Below are 14,824 nucleotides of genomic sequence, written 5' to 3'. Positions count from 1 at the left end.
ATGTTAGTGGCAAGGAGACCAGCCATGTCTAGAGACAGTATTTGGATCAAACAGCTTGTGAAGACCATAAAAAAGATGAACTTCTGGATGACAAGTAGAAAATTCTCCAGAGAAGTCAAGGAGATCAAAGCAGTCGTATCGCTTTGTTCTGTGATCACCTGAGTAATAAGACCAGGATAACTCCTCCTCTTTTTAATGCACCTGGAGGATCTGCTTGGGGTGGAGACCACCTTGCACATTTCTACTGTTATAGAGCTGATGTGATGTTTAAGGCAATAAAGCACTTTTCCATTGAAGCATTGTATAGGTACATATGTAGGTAGATGTTACCCACCTAGAGAAAGAATCTCAGGATTTCCCCTGCTGGGTGTTTTCATCTCACTTCTTCATGGTCCATGACGCCCGCTGAGGTTGTCAGTATAATGAAATTAAACTGAGAGGATGGGAGCAGATTCCTCTGCCAATTTATCTAGGTAGTTGGGTTCTAGATATCCAACCTGGACATGATCACCCCACGCTTGTTTCACCTCCCAGCTCTGTGGACCTCTGAGATCTCAGAGATCTCACACTCACCAGGCTTCAGCATCAAAGTCAGAAAGCAACAGTGACTTTGGAGCACAGCCTAATAAAATCCTGGCACTTGCCTCTCTTTTTGGCACAGTTGATGCTCTCGAGAGCGTCAGCCAGGACTTCCCTGCGCTCCATTGTGGCCGTGGAAAGATGGCGGAAGAGCTCAATGGAGAGCTGAATAAGGCATTCCCACCTGAATTGCACTGAAACACAGAGATAATGTAGGAGGGCCTGTGGCTCTGCCGGGCAGTCCTTGGGGAGAAAGACGGGCTCAGGTCCTTCTGCCTTGTGTGTTTGGACCCCTGGCTTCTGTTGTATATGTGTCACTCTTACTGTAACACCCTCCCCCGCCCCCACTACACACTCACACACACACACACACACACACACACACCCGACAAGTGAAGGGGAAAGAAACTTAATATTGTTCCCCAAGGTTAAATCGCTTTTCTGAACAGAAGGGTGCCTACATTTCTTCAAAGCCTGCCCTATCGGGTCGGTTTCTCAGGTTCCCATTTTTCGGGTTCTGGACTCCCCTTGTCTCATCCCTCTCCCTGACTCTGACCTCCTGCCTCCTTTCTTCCCTTATCAGGACTCTTGGGATGACATTAGGCCTAAGCAGAATCATCTTCCCATCTCAGTGTCACTCAATTGCAACTACAAAGTCCCTCATTAGGGTATATAGTCATGGCTCTGGGAATTAGAACTTCAGCATCTTTGAGGGTGGAATTGGAGACGCCAAGACCACCCACCATTTCTCCATGGGCAATGATACACACACAGGCCAGGCTTATAGGGGAGTCTGCACTTTTATTAAGGTAGGCAGAGACGTACAAAGATGGTGTCTATCCTTGCGATTCCTGACTGATATCGTGGAAATGTGGGGACAACTGCTTTTTTACTGGTGGCTCACTCTAGTTTCCTAGTGAGTAAGTGAGTATTGATGGTCAGTGACAGTCAGTGTGATAAAAATGTGCTAATTTTGGTTTGTGCGCGTCTGCCAACAGGGAAAGTGACCTTTACCTGAGCTTGGGCGACTTTCTAATCTTCTTATGAATCCGTGAGGGTCAAGAAAAGTCCTTAGCTCAAGAATGCACCTTACAGAATGCTCAATCTTCAGATACAGTCTAAGGACCATAGATCAAACAGCCCTGGGACCCAAGACAAACTGTAAGTCCCAGGCTCACCACCTCCTTTGTGAAAACTGAGACGGAAAGAGGTGACAGAGACTTCCTGGAGCTGGGAAATGGCTTTGACTATGTTTGACTTAAGTCTGGAGGGTGGGGCTTTGTGTCAAGAGTGGTGGTAGATATAACTGTTCTAGTTAGAAGCATCTAGAAAGAATGAGAAGAAATGAAATTCCATGTTCATTTCATTCTGTTGCAATATGCCATTTTCCCTAGTACATTCATTTGTTTGTATTATTATGATGAAATACCAGAGGAAGGCTACTGCGTTAAGAAAAGAGGTTTAGTTTGACTTACAGTTCTGGAAGTCTAAGGTTGAGGGCCTGCATCTGGTGATGGCCTTCTTGCCAGCAGAGTCCTGAGGCAGTACCAGGCATCTCATGGCAAGAGACAAAAGGTGTGCACACACCTGTGTATTTTCTGGTCTCTCCTTCTTTTGGTAAAGCCCCCAGTATTCAGTTATGGAGGCTATACTCTGATGGCCTTATTTTATCCTAATGACCTCCTCTAAACACCATGGATTGTTTCCACTCTTTAAATGCCTCACAACGGGGGTTGATTTTAAACACATGAATTTTGGGGGACTACCTTAAAACACATTCAAACTATATCACCCAGGAAGACGGTGTTGTTGGAAAATCCCCAGGACATGTGCATTTCCTCCCAAGGAGTGCTGGATTTGCCACCACGGACCATGTCCAGCCCCCCTTTGATCTCTGCCCAACAAGCTAGGGATATGCATGTCCTCTGTACGGTGCTAAACGGGAGCAAGAAACCACCCCAGGATGTCCTCCAAACTGGGTCTCTGCTCCTCCAGCCCAGGGTCCTCTGCTCTCTGAGATTCTGCACCCAAAGCTCCACCATGGCACTTGCTCTCCTTTGGGCTAAGCATTGCCCTCTCTGGGTGCACAGTGAACGCTCACCTTCTCTGGGTAGGAAAGATCAGAACCAACTCCTATCTTCATTTACAGCTCTACCTGGATAATAAGGTGGGCTGGTAACAGAAGAAATGCTGAAATCTAGACACGGAAGACCCAGGAAACTCCTTCATTCTAGATCTTGGATCCACTTGGTGCTGTGCTTAGCACACTCATTGAGTCCTTTGGACAACCCTATATTCTTGGGTATTGTTATCCCCATTTTATAGACAAGACAACTGAGGCTCATGAGTCCCCCAGCCCTCCATTAACTGGTCTACCTATGTGGAGAGTTGACCTGAGATGTGGCTCTTCTCAGAAAATTCTCTGTAATTCATGAGTCCAAAATATTTGTCAGGACCTAATGCTTCTGAGCAGAGGTCAGTAGACTCCTAGGGTTTATTAGATCTCATGGAACAGGTTGTTTCGCTTTTGAAATGCTGGGAAAAAATCCCTTTGGTAGAAAATGCAAAAATGAACCTGATTCACATACACACTGTGTGTGGTGTAAGCTCCTTCTGCTATTTGAATGTTATTCAAATAAAGGATTATTCAGCAGCTTACATTACCATTTTCAAATGCAAAAACAAAAACAAAAAATCCAGTGTTGTGAACAAGGGGTTTGTTATTTGACCATAAGAAAGAAAGGCATCTTTCTGTTTAACTCAAAATAATTGAAACCTAGGTAGGAAAAGCACAGAAAAGAACATTCTAGACTAATCCCTTCTCTTTGCCCTGCCTCCCACCCATACAGAAGCAGGATCTCTTCCCAAATCCCTGACAAGTGATGTTGAACTCCTGCTCCAGCGATTGGGAATTGCCCTCTCTCCTGAGGCCTTTAGCTCCTCTTGGTTTGATGGTAGGATAAGTCTATGATGAATATTTTAACAATGCAGTGAGAAGCAGAGTGGTGGGTTTGGTGCCCTAGTTCTTACACTCTGCCCCTCCCCCAAGAAAAGAGACCTCTCTTCCGCTCCTAGTGCTGACATGACAAGTTCAATGGCTTAAAACAACTGAAACTTAGAATCTTACAGATCCAGAGGCCCGGAGTCTGCAATGAGTCTCGCTTGGCTAGGAACGAGGTGTTGGCAGGGCTCTGTATCCATTTGTAGGCTCCAGGGGATAATATTTCCTGGCCTTTTTAGCTTCTAGAGACCACTTGCCTTCCTTGGTTCATGGCCCTTCCCTTGGCATCAATGACAGCAGCACAGCATCTTCAGACCTCTCACTATGTCATCTGTAGGGACTCCTGTGACTTCATGTGGCCCACCCAGAAAATTCAGCATACGATAACCATCTCAAAATCCTTGATCGCTTCTGCAAAGTCCCTTTTGTCATATAAAGTCACATACTCATAGGATCCAGGGCTAAGAAGGTGAACACCTCTGGGGGACATTCTTCAACCTATCACAGAAGCCTCACCTGGGTTTTAAAAGCAAGCAGAGAAATTCCAGGTGGAAGGCTCCTAGGGGGGAAGGAGATAGTGACAGGCTTGGAAGGGTAGAGGAGGAAGCTGAAGTGGCACCTCAGTACCCCGGGAAGAGGCGGGACCTTGGTGGGAGATGCTGGTTATGCCTCCCTCTGGTGCAGAGGAACCCCAGATCAGCAGTTCTCAACCTAATCCCAAACAGTCCTAATCCCTAATTTAGCATGGAAGCAACAGAGACTCCTTTTAAAGGATTCTAGAACTTAGATGATAAAGATGCCCACAGGGAGAGGAAACCTGCTATCAGGTCCCTTCTTGCACCACAAACATTTATTCTTCAAAATTCCTACTTTTAACATTCACTGAAAAAAAAAAAAAAAGGAAAAAGATATCCATAGGGAACAACATAGACTGGAGAACAGGGAACACTTCTGAGAAAAATTCCAGGGCCTTTGCGTGGCTTGGAATGGTGAAGGAGGAGCCTCCTTTAGGGCTAGGCCTGGATTTCTTTGCAACTGAGACTTGAGCATGATTTTACACTGAATAAAAAAAATAAAAAATAAAAAAAAAAGCAAGTACTGTGACATTTCTCCACTCCAGCGCAGACATCCCTCATCTATAAACGCTCCTCACTGATTGCTCTGCACCAAGAATGCTTCTCAGTGGGCAGCTAAGAATCAATCAGCCAGAACATTTCCTTCTACTGACAGGAGTGGAGAAACAACTCAAGACCCACCTGCAGCTGCACATCACCTCCTCTAAAATTCCTTCCCAACTCCTCTAGCTAGAGGGACACATCCGTCTTCCCACAGCACTTACTTACCTTGGCTTTTATTTGGCATGTGGCACGCAGGCCCTGACAGTATAATCACACTTTAGAGCACACAAGTTTTCCACCTTCACATTGCAATTGGAAACAACCAGAAGGGCCAATTTTCAAGTTTTTACTCTTGAGCACCCTTGAGAACCTGGTGCCACAGCTAGCATGGAAGTTTCTAGAAAAATATTTGTAAGAAAATATAAATGATGATTCCAAAGAAGCCCAAAAGGATCCCATCTGGAAAGTACAGGTCTGTGCTATGGAAACAGGAAAGCCACAGGAAACTCGGGGTTAATGGCATTGGTCTCCATACCTTTTATTCAGTTTGCAGTTTTCCTGTCACCCCAGATTTCTCCACTGCAGTCCATGTTGGTCCACTCTTGCCTGGCTAGTGTGACCCGTACTTTGTATCACCCCCATTTTTTCCCATCCTCTTCCTGCTTCACATCCCCAAAGTTCCTTCTGCCCTCCCTCACAACTTTTTGCACGCCCACACTTTTGCATTCATCATTTTTCTTAGCAAGCCCCTAAGGGTCATTCAAGACCCTCTCCAGGAGTTGTGCAGCCCCTCCTAAAGCTAGTTACCAGTTCTATCCCCATGCTTCTCAGGCCTCAGACTGTGCAAATCCCCAAGGGGCCACTTGCTAAAATGCAGGTTCTGATCTAGGAGATCAAGGAACCACACAGAATCTGCATTCCTTTTTTTTTTAAATTTTTTTTTTTAAATATTTATTTAGTTTTAGTTTTCGGCGGACACAACATCTTTGTTTGTATGTGGTGCTGAGGATCGAACCCGGGCCGCACACATGCCAGGCGAGCACGCTACCGCTTGAGCCACATCCCCAGCCCCATAAATTTTTTAATTTGTTCTTTTTATATATACAATAGACGAATGGATTGAGAAAATGTGGCATATGCACACAATGGAGACTCTGCATTTCTAACAAGAGACTCAATGCACCAAGTTCAAGGCACACTCTGAGGAATCAGGGTTTATAGAACAAGCAAGACCTTCACACATTTTACTATCATTTATTTATATGTAAACCTCTTCTACAGAAGGAAAGAGGCCTGAGGCAGAAACTTGAGCTAACTAAGCATCCACCGATATTTATAAATAAAAGAATGAATCTCTGGGTTTATCTACTGTCTATCTCAGTGCCTGAAACGCAGCAGGTGTTCATTAGATGTTTATTAAGTGGAAGAATAAATGGATTCCACAGGTTTTTAACAACAGCTGCCTTTAAAATCCTTGGGTTAATTCCATCATCAGTTTTCAAATAAGAATATCTGGGAGTATACATGTATGTTTTAGTATAAATCAACTTTCCATTGTTACAACAATAAAAAGTCAATTATTTCACAGAAGAAACCTAAGATGTGTTGAGCTTAGCCTTCATTTGAATGATAAGTAAAATCAAGCCCTTTCCTCATTCACTGAGATTAGGGCATTAGCAAGGAAGAAGACAGTGTTCCTTGCTTTCCAGACCCTTCTATTCTCCCCCAGTACCATCTAATGCTCTTATTAGATGGGTATCTTATAATTCTAAAACCTCCATGTGCCAAGCAGGCACACTAAAAAAATGTATGGAAATTTCTCATAGTTTTATTTGACAGTCACATTCTTTGACTCTAAAACATGTGGAAGATAGGATCCATGAGCAGAACATACCACAGTTGGGAAGAAGGAACCCAAATGTGACTGCTGTAGGGTGGACCTGGAGTGTCCCCCAAAACCCGTGTGGTAAAGGCATGGTACCCAGGGTGGCATTATTGGGAAGTGGTGGTATCTTAAGAGGTGGGGCCTAGTGGAAGGTCTTTAAGTTATTGGGGCTGTGCCCTTAGAAGGGATGATGGAAATTGCCCCCAGCCTCTTCTTCTCCCTGCCTTTTACTTCCTGGCCATGAACTGAACAGTTTCCTCTGTCACGTACTCCTGCTAGATATCATACGTTGCTTCACCCAAAGTAACAGAGCTGACCTATCATGAACTTCAATGTCTAAAATTGTGAGCTAAAACAAACCTTTTTGCTTTACAAGTTGATCATCTCAGGATTTTTTTTTATAGTAATGGAAAGCTAACAGAGACACTCACTGAAGAACAGGTACATGCCCATGTCCCTCCTTAGGATGTGTTAGTCATTGATACTTTTGGTCAAAATCCATAAAAACTTATTTTGTCTCACTTAATCAGAAAGGACAATTGAATGGAAAATTGGGAAGTAGCTGATAATCAGAGAAGCTGAAAGGACATGACCCTGAGCAGATGTGGGACGGAAGGTGTGGAAACCAAAGGATCAACTGCTGTAGGTGTGCTGTTTAGATCATTCAGCCATGTTCCATCCTTCCATGACTCCTCTCAAGAGTCACATTCCCTGGGAGAAAATTCAAGGGGTCCAGCTTACGTCACATATGCCTCCTTTCATCTTTAACTGAAATGCCATCAACCATGCCCCCTGCAAGATACGTATGCAGCGGGGGCGGTTCTCAAGAAAAAACAAGCAGTGACATCAGAAAAAGGAAGAATGAAGGCTGAGACGATACACACCTCCCTCCATGAACACAGCTTGGCTTCACTCCTAGAGCCCTGGAAAATGCAATGCCAAATGGGGGCATTCAAAATACAATCAGTCCCCTTTATTTGTAGATTCTGTATTTGTGAATTCACCTACTCACTAAGATGTGTTTGCAACCCCAACTCAATGTTCTTTCAAGATCAAAAACCAACGTGCTCTTGAGGTCATTCACAGACACAGGCAGAGCAGTGAAAAATGTGAGCTGTCTGGCATGCAGGTTCCCAGCTGAGATGGAAGCCGGAGAAGCTCTGCCTTCTTGCAGTGCTCATGCTAGAAAAAGTGTCCTCTTCCAAGTCTCGTTAATGCCACTAAACTCGGCAGGTTGTGCTGTTGGGTGTGATTTCACTGTCTACAAGGACCCCCAGGTATAGGCCTGAAGTGCTGTCTAGTGTCTCTAAGTGCAAGACTGTGATTATGCAGAAAGGACATGTGTTAGATAGGCTTCACAAAGGCAAGAGTATGATGCTCTCGTCTGCAGATCCAATGTTAGAGAATTAACAATTTATATGAAATTAGGTGTCTTCAAGCAGCAACACAGGTAAAACAAGGTTTCAATTGACAGAAATGTCACCAGAAGCACACAAAAAACTAATCCCCTGTGTTTAATAGTTCCGTGTTTGATAGTTCAGTGTGGAACGTGGCTTTTTGGAATGCAATGTAAGTACTGCAAATAATGAAAACCAATGGGAGATATGTTTGGATTCTTGGTCTTCGGTCTTTTGATGTCTAAACTACATTTTTCTCAGCATTGTGATTATTTCACTGCACTTCAAACCAGCTATTTCTCATAACTCTTACATATTTATGAATTTATTGCCTTTTAATTTAATGCCAAGTTAATAACTGAAGCCTCCTCAGCCCAGTGCAGGGAGGGGAAGCATTGATCAGAGAGACAGGCATCAGGCATGGCCTTCCCATCAGGTTTAGAAGACAGAAATCTTCTTCCCATTTAAGGAAAGCAATCAGCTCAGCTTGCAGAAATGCTGTATTTCCCTTGCAAATGAGCTCCATTACCAGCTTGTATTATGACTCTTCTCTTAGCTAGAGTGAGATTCGTATGGCTTTGTATCATAGAAAATTGTCCCAGCCCTGAATTATGTTCCCATCTATACCTACATTTAATTATGAACTTCACCGTGAGGGTGTACTGAGAATGCTTTTATGTAAGAGCATTTTAGAAGGAGCTTCTCTGATCCAGAGGGATTTCTCTCAATTAAATACTTATCCAGGGTTTATCAAAAATCTTCATTTTATATGTATTATTTATCTTCAATATTAAACGGATTAATGCAAAACTTAGCCTTCTTAAGGAAGATAATCAAGTGACAACTCGAGCTAAAACCAAAACCAAAGTCAGGCCAAAAGTTTGGATTCCTGTTATTCCCTACTGGTCTCATGTGACTTCATTATTAGTTTTCGTCTCTGGACATAGAATATTATACAAATATCTTGTTTGTTTTTGTGGGGGGGGATTGTCTTGCAATTGTACTCATAGAAGTTTTATTTTAAATAACAATGTATTCACGTTCAAGCTATCTTACTCTATGGATACTCACATTAAAAACCTGTAACAAGAAAGAGTTAGCAATGTACAAAATACAAGATGCAAAGGATCAATAAACATAAGACATGAATGAGTTCACCTAATAAGGACATAACATCAGAAATCAGACACATCATAATTGCTCACCTATTTGATAGATGCCATTTATTAAGTAATATAAAACCAGGGTGTATGTAAGTACTTTTCAGTGCATGATGGCTTGGCCTTATTGTTTAAGGCCTGTGGTGATACAGTACATCATAGCAGCAGCACCTGGTGGAAGAGACCAGCTAACCTCACTGAAGCTGAGAAGCAGTAGACTCCCAGAAGTTGCTAGGCAGTGAGTTAATGGGTACGTGCACCTGAGGGGGACATGTGGCAACCTGTCTAAGCACTTTGAGTGATGTACACCACCATAAGTTTATCTCAAGGAATTGTCATCCATCATTTGGTTAAAACATTTTGTTCAAGGATATTCAATGAAGCATTGTTTTCATAGTAAAAACTTAGAAACACACTATATGTACAATATTTGAGTCAATAAACTGTGATCTTATCATAGAATATTATGATGTATTTACTAAAATTGTGTTTTTTATTAAAACCACAGATTTGTACCAATTTACAGCCATAAGACTGGTAGGTACAAGTCTGCTGATCTGGGTTTTACTCTAAGTGTTATGGTTTGTACACGTGGGGCCTCCAAAAACTCATGTGTGAGAAATTGCAAGAATATTCAGAGATGAAATGATTGGGTTATGACAGCCTTAACCTGACCAGTGTATTAACTAACTATAGACAGGTAGTTTGTGGCTGGGGGAATTAGGTCACTGTAGGGATGCCTTTGGGGTTTATATTTTAGCCCTGGTGAGTAGAGGAGTAGAGTCTGTCTCTCTCCTCTCTTCTCTCTCCGTGTCTCCCCCCTCTGCCCCTCTCTGTCCACTTCCTGGTGGCTGAGCTGCTTTCTGTCTCCATGCCCATCCACCACGATTCTCTGCCTCGCCTCAGACCCAGCGCAAAGAAGCCAGCCATTTGTGAATGGAGACTTCTGAAATCACGAGTGCCAAATAAACTTCCCGTCTCTAAAATTGTTTTTGTCAGGTCTTTTGCTCACAGCAGTGAAAAAGCTGGCTGAACCACCAAACAATGTGAATTTTATGCACTGGTTGTCAGAATAAAACTGTTACAACCACTTGGAGATCAATTTAACGATGTCTAGTGAGATGGAACGTGTATATGCCCAGTGATTCCACCACAGGTATATCCCTTAGAGAAACTGGCTCATTTATGTGAAAAAAGAAAATATGTCCAAGAATACCAGAACAGTGGTATTTGTATCAGGAAAAAGAAAAGAAAAGAAAACCTTGGAAACAACAAGCCTATTCATTACAGGACCGAGGAGTGGATACATACAAAGGAAAAATATTAAAAAAAACGTTTAGGATAATTACCCAAATCCAAAAAGAAGTGGAGAGCTTGGAGGGACAGACAATCTTTAGCTGTACTGGGATTTTTTTGGGGGGGGAGGGGCTGGGGATAGGGGAGCATGAGCATCATATTCCTATTTTTTTGTAAATGTTAAATAATATATAATATTTTTTAAAAGAATATGATGTTATGAGAAGATATAGTATCAACTAAGAAAGGAATGATATGAAAGTGCATTCCACACAATTTCATATATATGTGCATAAATGTGCAAATATATTTATAATTTATATGTAATATACACACACACCACATATCAAAATGCCCATAGTTACTATCTCTAGGTATTGGAATTACTAGTAGTATTCATGTTCTTCTCACATTATTTTAGTCAGCGTTCTGTTACTGTAACAAATGCCTGAGATAAATCAAGTTAAAAATAGCAAAGGTTTGTTTTGGATTGTGTTTTCAGTGCATGAGTACTTGGCCTTATTGTTTAAGGCCTGTGGTGATACTGTATATCACAGCAGGAGCACCTGGTGGAAGAGACCAGCTAACCTCACTGAACCTGAGAAGCAAAAAGAGAGGGACAGAAAGGGGTCAGGGTCCCAATATTCCCTTCAAGGGCAAACTCCCAGTTACTTAGCTCCCTTACAGAGGCCCCACCTCCTTAAGTTTCACCACCTTCCAATAATAGCACCAAGCTGAGGACCAAGCTTTTAGCACGTGGGCCTCTGGGAGATATATCAGATGCAAAGAATCGCATATGCATTTCTATTAAATATTTTCTCTCTGTCACCAGAACTTCTAGATAGCTTTTATTTGAATTTCTTAAATTTAAAACTCACATCCTATTGGGTCTCTGGTGTTTGCCTTAATCAATTTCAGTTGCCAATTTTCCAGAAGCTTTCAGCAAATATCACTTAAAGTAAAACTCTAATTCCAAGGAAATATCTATGGAAGTTCTTAATTATGAGTAATAGTCCCCTTTGAGATAAAAATCATCATAGTGGTCAGAACTGAGGAAAGACACTTAGCAGTCTTGGAAAGCTACTTATCAGAGAGGGACCCAGTGCCGCAGGGTAGAGGAGGGAGTGCTGGCTTCAGTCCCTCTGAATCCCTGTCCACTTCTAAGGAAAGCAGAGGGGAGACAGCTTCTAGGAATGCTCAGGAATACTTCCCAGCAGGCACCTCATTAGCGGAAGGAAAGGAGGCTTTCCTCCTGTATTCTGTTTTTCTGTAGGACCTCTTCACAAAGCTTTCATACCAATCAAAGATTTTAGGAGAGGAAGCAGACTTTGGTTGATGAGAGGTCTTGAACCCCACCTCCTGAGCATCGTTAGAATTGAGGAGTTTGGGGGAGTTTTACACTCAGACAGATGTACTGATTCTTCACATCTCCTTGCTCAACATACACTCTTTTTTTTTTTCAGAATTGTTTCAGAATATGTAGGTCACACAAACAAGCAGAATAATAGCATTCAGTTAGCTTTGCTTATAAACTGAGGAAGATTTCCAGCAGGCTAAAAATGTTTTACGCATCATTGAATGAGCATTACTTTGTATCCAAAGCCAGTGCAGTAATATCATGAGACTCAGTGTTGGAGAACCGAGAGCATTTTCCCTGCTTTTGTCTGAGGTTGCCTCTTCTTTCCGCCAGGTACACCAAATTGTGTCTGCTAGCAACATGGCAAACCACCTCTCCAGACTCGCTTGGTGACGTGGTGGCCTGAGTGAGCCCAAGAGCATCAGTGTGAACATCAAGGGTGCGACAAAATCAGCCACCTTGCCCTATCCAGGAAGCCCCAAGAGTCCAGTTTAAGCAAGGAAAGAAAAAACGATTTTCCTGAAAGCTGGTGATGCTCTGAGTTGTGTAATATGACCCTGGGTCTATTTTTATCATTTGACTGCAATAAAACAATCACAAAAACATTAATATGTACCCCAATTGCACAAGATGGCCCTAGGTTTTAAATGGAATAATATATGCAGAGAAGGACGTACTCATCTTTCCTTTTGTCCTTGAGTGAACGTGCCCACTCGTGAAAATCACTGCCACGAAGTCTAAGCCAGAGCTGAAGGCAAAGCAAACCAGAGGACACTGCATTTCCACCCAGCAGGCCAGTGGAGCCTATCCAATAGATACCTGTGAAACTGAAAAGTCTCAGCATGAAATACAAAGCCAGCTGGAGTGGCCACAGGCCCCAGGAAGACCCCACAGCTCCTGCGTGCCAGCCCCACCCCCCGCCCACCTCCCATTTCTCTGCTATCTCCCTCCTTTGCCCTCCCCCACCCCCGCTTGGAAACACACTAGAGAGAGAAATGTGGTAAGAGGATGTGACTGGTGCGCAGCCTCAGCCCAGGAGAGGCGAAGGAGTTGTGGGTAGAGGAAAACTCTGCAAGGTATCACTGGCTGCCTCTTTCCTCCCTTTTGCTCTTCCTGCTCCTTCCCTAGGGGCCTGGGTGAGGAGAACCAAATGATGTGGCTTTCAAGTCTATATTGATGTATTGATGTATTGCTGGGTAGATGTGGGAGGTGGCAACTATTTGACTGCTTTTTAATTCCCTAACTCGGGCTCTGGGTCAATAGAAGTGATGGGAAGTGGGGAGGGTAGCAGGAAGCTAGAGCCATCTGAATGAATGAATGAAGGAATGAAGGCAGCACCCAGCACATGGGCCTGAGAATGGTATGGAGAATGCCATCTGAGATGTGAGTTAACCTTACGATGTCATCTGGCAGATAATGTAAATGCTTCATGTTTATCCTCTCAACCCTGGTCCCCAAAGGCTTTCTCCTGGCAGGGCCACCGTGAAGTGCCACTAAGAACCACGGCCAGCAGCCCTGAGAGTATAAATACTTGAGCTTTCTTACCTTCTCATCAGGTCACTTTTAAGTGAGCCTCACTCTCCAGAGCCCCTTGGGGGACAGAGGGGACTTTGCCCACAGAGGGCCTTTGCTTTATCTTGCCACCCTGCTTGGCCTTCTTCCTCCCCACTCCCCAATTACACAGAGTTTTCCTGGGAATGCCAAGAGACCCCTCTGACGTCTTGTTTCATGGTCTGCTTCTGGGGAATCTAAACCAAGACTATTTGGACTCAAAAAATAATTTTGATAATCTGACTTTTCATGGAACTCAGAAAATTAATCTTAAACGAATTTCCATTATTGCTGGGTGGCAGACGATTTCCAGCCACAGTTTAATCTGAGGACATCTGTGAGTTTTACCGGCTTAATGATGTTCGTGGAAATCCTGCTCTGAGGCACAATGTAAAAGATGTCTGATGTTTAAAAGGATAAAATCTTTTGCCCTCAAAATCGTTTTAACCAAATTCCCTTCTGATGTGTGACTCAGGGTCCATCAAAATTTAAGACAGAATTTGAGGTCTCTGGAATCTCCATTAGCTCACGGGGGGATGAATCCCCAAAGGATAAGGGTTAGAGTGTGTGTACAGAGATGAGGTTTATCTCTGAGCCTCATGAGGGCTGCATCTGCCCTGCACTAAAGGACCCCTTGCCACACTCTGCCTCCCAGGCCCCACAATAATCTAGGGTATCCACTCTGCCACCCGCATGCCCATGTGGGACACACCTGACCTTTCACCAGATAGAAAAGTGAAGATGCAGTGGAGGGGGACAGGCCCTCCCCCTGCCACCGCTCTTCTCTGTCCTCTTTGATTTCATCTCCTGTGCCACCTGGGAGCTCCCAGGGAGCCAGGAGCAATTCCTCTTCATAGACGGGTGGCGTTTTGCTGCAGTGGTCCATGCCACCTGTAAAATTCATTATTTTTTTTAAAAGGGGGGCTAAATGGATGAGACATTTTTCTCTAAATATCTAGTTCTTTTTTGGGGGTACTGAGGATTGAACCCTGGGGCGCTTAACCACTGAGCCACATCCCCAGCCCTTTTTTGAATTTTATTGAGAGACAGGGTCTCGCCGAGTTGCTTAGGGCCTCGATAAGTTGCTGAGGCTGGCTTTGAACTCAGATCCCCCTGCCTCAGCCTCCCGAGTTGCTGGGATTACAGGGGTGTGCCACCGCGCCCTGCAATATCTCGTTCTTAAAGGGTATTTTTTGTTGTTGTTGCCAGGGAAGCTGTTTGACTTAGGCTTTGTGGGGATCTTATGGAGATGGGAGGGTTGGCTCAGAGAAGATAAAAGCCAAGGCGCTCTGCTGACCCAAGCAGATCCACTGCTCAGAAGAAAGAGCAGCTCAGCCAGAGCCCTCCAATTTTAGAATAAGTAGGAAATCTTCTTTTACAGTCTCCTCAACATTGAATGTTTTGTATGAAAGAATAAAAAAGCAAAGGATAAGCATGGATGGGCCCCTTCAACCCAGGGCCAGGGATTGATGGAAAAGAA

At 43.6% G+C, this 14,824-nt stretch overlaps 1 pseudogene; it reads right to left on the bottom strand.

The window, feature by feature from the left end:
- Window positions 1-334: 334 nt before the first annotated feature.
- On the bottom strand, window positions 335-730 carry LOC125618915 (annotated as a pseudogene).
- Between the last annotated feature and the right edge of the window lie 14,094 nt (window positions 731-14,824).

Source organism: Marmota marmota, unplaced genomic scaffold (genome assembly GCF_001458135.2).
Source record: "Marmota marmota marmota unplaced genomic scaffold, marMar, whole genome shotgun sequence".
NCBI classification, from domain to species: Eukaryota; Metazoa; Chordata; class Mammalia; order Rodentia; family Sciuridae; genus Marmota; species Marmota marmota.
This window is presented reverse-complemented; position numbering and strand designations above follow the sequence as displayed.